Source organism: Rhagoletis zephyria, unplaced genomic scaffold (assembly GCF_001687245.7).
Source record: "Rhagoletis zephyria isolate East Lansing unplaced genomic scaffold, Rhagoletis_zephyria_1.1 Rzeph_scaffold_00396, whole genome shotgun sequence".
Taxonomy (NCBI): domain Eukaryota; kingdom Metazoa; phylum Arthropoda; class Insecta; order Diptera; family Tephritidae; genus Rhagoletis; species Rhagoletis zephyria.
This window is the reverse complement of record NW_016157480.1, coordinates 214192-218848: the sequence shown is the minus strand read 5'-3', so window position 1 is coordinate 218848 and position 4657 is coordinate 214192.

Sequence of the window (4657 nt, the reverse complement as noted above, 5' to 3'; positions counted from 1 at the left end):
CGGAACTGGAAAGAAGAAATGTACAGCCGGTGATCTGCAACCGGCTGCACACTAGAATTTGCTGAAACCGATATAGTGATCATTGCCAGAGGGAAGTTTCAGGCAGAGCTGTTAAATTTCCATTACGATGAGTAATCATTAATTTTTTTGCATTTTTTTAATTTTAATGATTATTTTAATTTTCTTACATAACCCAGTCATTAATAACTAATTATTAATTATAATTATCAAAAATAATGATGATTAATTACCATTAAAAAAAAAATAATAAAAGAATTGGAAATAATCAAATAATCAAAATCAATCAAATTGTTTTTTTAATTATTTGATTATTTTTAATTGTTTGATTATTTTTAATTATTTTACCAAATAGATGAAGTTGTGTTTTTTACCTGAAAACAGTATGAAGTGAACTTTTTAAAAAGTTTGAAACAGATATTTTCTAAGTTCATGCATCAAGGAATACTTTTCAATATAGCAGGAACCGAAAAAGGCAGGATACTTGGAATTGGTAATTCCACTTGTAGCCCAGCTACTTGTACATATAAACAGCAGCGGAGCTCCAATTGGAATCGGAGCTGAAACCCGGCGTTTAATAAAGTCTCTTAAAGTGCGATAAGCTACTTGGAGTTTGTAACTCCACTTGTTGCCCAGCTACTTGTACATATAAACAGCAGCGGAGCTCCAATTGGAATCGGAGCTGAAACCCGGCGTTTAATAAAGTCTCTTAAAGTGCGATAAGCTACTTGGAGTTTGTAACTCCACTTGTTGCCCAGCTACTTGTACATATAAACAGCAGCGGAGCTCCAATTGGAATCGGAGCTGTAACCCGGCGTTTAATAAATGAGTCTCATAAAGTGCGGTAAGCTACTTGGAGTTTGTAACTCCACTTGTAGCCCAGCTACTTGTACATATACACAGCCGCGGAGCTCCAATTAGAATCGGAGCTGTAATCCGGCGTTTGATAAATGAGTCTCATAAAGTGCGATAAGCTGTGACACAACAGTATCAAAAAAGTACAATTGTGATGAAATTATCAACACTGATACAGGCCTAGAATTTTTTCTGCATACTCGCCTATGCACGATCCGAGGGTATGCTTCAAGCAGAATATACACAAGCAGACTTGTCTGCACTACATGTCAAGTATGACATACCGTCGCATGGTGGATAGGGGAGTGTGCACACCAAATTCTAGATATACACACATGTATGAAGGCAATGGGAAAATTTTTAATTTCTCTGCTTGTTGTTGCGAAAGGTCTGAACGTTTGTACTAGGCAATGCAGACAGAACGTCATATTTTCATAGAAATTATAAACCCGGAAATAGATAGATAATATGATGAGGTATGCACTGCGACCTAATTATCTATTGCGCCCTCCGCTCTTCAAAATACTTCCTGCAATCCAAGATCCCTCAGAAAGTTCCAAAGCTTCTTCGGGGATAAGGAGTGAATGTGCTCTAACTGTGGCCACATTGAGTCTAAACTCCTCTCCCGTCTTCTGCTGACTGCACCTCACTCGATTAGGATGTGGAGTGGTGTATCACTGGAAACGTCGCAGAACCGGCAAAGGTCATTTGATCGTATCCCCAGCTTATACAGATACCCTCTTAGTCTTCAGAGTCCTGTAAGAAAACCTGTTAGTATTCTCAGCCTCTTCTTAGGAGGCTAATTAAGCTCTTGAATCTCCTCTTGTTATACCCTCCTAGCAGGCTTTTTGCCTGTCTCATACCTACCGAACTCTGCCAGTTTGAGTCCCTCATATTGTTCCTCTCTTCCCTGAGCTCTTCTTTAATAGTGTTGGGATCCACTCCCAGGAAGGGTTCTAGGCCAACTGGAGTAACGGCTGCCGCCTCTCTAGCGAAACAGTTCGCCGCTTCATTCCCCTCTATTACCATATGGCCGGGTACCCACGCCAGTTTGATGTAGTTGCGTCCACCAAGGGAGTTGAGCTACTCTATGCACTCAAGGACTAGAGACGATTTGATTTCAAAGGATAAAAGACTCTGAAGTGCCGCCTGACTGTCACTAACAATCACAATTCTCTCATTACGGTATTCTTTACTTATGATGGTCTCCGCACACAAATAGATGGCGAAGCCTTCAGCTTGAAATATGCTCGGGTATTTCCCCATAGGGATTGAGATCTAGGTCCGGAGATTTCAGCCCCTATTCCTTCTGGGATCTTTGAGTCGTCTGTTTACCACTGCAGGGTACTATCCTGAAGAAGTCTCTCGAAGGAGGAGGTACTCCAGGTTGCTTTACTGCTTAACTCAATTTTAAACTTTCTTTCAAAAACTGTAGTTCTGCATATGTTATCCCTCGGAAGCAGGGGTTGCGTGAGCGAGGACCCTAGCCTCGCCATGTCCCTGGAGGAAATGACCTTACCTCTTCCATATCCCTCTGTGGCAAAATTGAGCAGAGTTCCTTTGGCAAACTGTTCTATGGTTATATAAAGGGGATCGAGTTCAAGGACCACTTCCAGCGGTGTCGTCGGACACGTGCGCATCGCTCCCGTTATGCATACACATGCCAGTCGTTGTAGCTTAGTGAGCGATTGTCTCACAGTAGCCAGAGCGGTTCTTGAAACACAAGCTAATGCCCATATGTCAATATTGGCTGTCCTATCATGGTGTAAAGCCATCTTAGGATCCAGGGGCTAAAACCCCAGGCTTTTCCCGAAGATACTTACACAGCATTAATGCTTTCGTGGCCTTGGATGTGGTCGCATCCACATGTTTCTTTCATATATGTTTGGTGTCCAAGATTAGTCCTAGGTACTTCACTTCGCTGGCGACATTGGCCACGACCCCATCCAAGGTAATGTCCCTCATGCCTGGTAGGGCCCTTTTCCTAGTAAATGGAACGATGGCAGTCTTAGCTGGATTTATACTCAGCCCTAACTTAGCACACCATTGTAAAGATTGGAAGGAGTTTAGTATTGTCTTAGCTCTACAGCCGCATTTAGGTGAGCATTAAAATGCCCCACAATGATGCCTCTCTAGCGAAACAGTTCGCCGCTTCATTCCCCTCTATTACCATATGGCCGGGTACCCACGCCAGTTTGATGTAGTTGCGTCCACCAAGGGAGTTGAGCTACTCTATGCACTCAAGGACTAGAGACGATTTGATTTCAAAGGATAAAAGACTCTGAAGTGCCGCCTGACTGTCACTAACAATCACAATTCTCTCATTACGGTATTCTTTACTTATGATGGTCTCCGCACACAAATAGATGGCGAAGCCTTCAGCTTGAAATATGCTCGGGTATTTCCCCATAGGGATTGAGATCTAGGTCCGGAGATTTCAGCCCCTATTCCTTCTGGGATCTTTGAGTCGTCTGTTTACCACTGCAGGGTACTATCCTGAAGAAGTCTCTCGAAGGAGGAGGTACTCCAGGTTGCTTTACTGCTTAACTCAATTTTAAACTTTCTTTCAAAAACTGTAGTTCTGCATATGTTATCCCTCGGAAGCAGGGGTTGCGTGAGCGAGGACCCTAGCCTCGCCATGTCCCTGGAGGAAATGACCTTACCTCTTCCATATCCCTCTGTGGCAAAATTGAGCAGAGTTCCTTTGGCAAACTGTTCTATGGTTATATAATGGGGATCGAGTTCAAGGACCACTTCCAGCGGTGTCGTCGGACACGTGCGCATCGCTCCCGTTATGCATACACATGCCAGTCGTTGTAGCTTAGTGAGCGATTGTCTCACAGTAGCCAGAGCGGTTCTTGAAACACAAGCTAATGCCCATATGTCAATATTGGCTGTCCTATCATGGTGTAAAGCCATCTTAGGATCCAGGGGCTAAAACCCCAGGCTTTTCCCGAAGATACTTACACAGCATTAATGCTTTCGTGGCCTTGGATGTGGTCGCATCCACGTGTTTCTTTCATATATGTTTGGTGTCCAAGATTAGTCCTAGGTACTTCATTTCGCTGGCGACATTGGCCACGACCCCATCCAAGATAATGTCCCTCATGCCTGGTAGGGCCCTTTTCCTAGTAAATGGAACGATGGCAGTCTTAGCTGGATTTATACTCAGCCCTAACTTAGCACACCATTGTAAAGATTGGAAGGAGTTTAGTATTGTCTTAGCTCTACAGCCGCATTTAGGTGAGCATTAAAATGCCCCACAATGATTCCTCTCTAGCGAAACAGTTCGCCGCTTCATTCCCCTCTATTACCATATNACATTTCTAAGTTGTTAGTCATGCTTATGATTCTACGTTGTTGTGCATGCATACATAAATGTATATGGGTTCCAACGAGCTAAATTGATTTGAGTACTTTGGCCTAGTTATTGCCAAAAGTATATTGAACTTTTTACTTAATATTGTGTGAACATTTTGTTTTGCTTAGCTGTCATGCTACACCTCCTCTCTTTAAAAGATGCTCATACATTTGGGTTAATGTATGAGTATTCTATTTCAATGACTTATTCAGTAACAATTAATTATTAGGTAATAAAATGTTTGGCTCACTTAGCTTATCGTTTATTGTTATGCTATTGGAAAAAGGTTTTCTCACTTTATTTTGTTTACATTTGTTTCACATGTGTCTTTATTGTACAGACTTTTTTTTGTATTTTGAACATGATATGTTGTATTTAGTTTTCTTTGGTTTGTGTGCCTGTTTATTAAAATGGATAAATGAG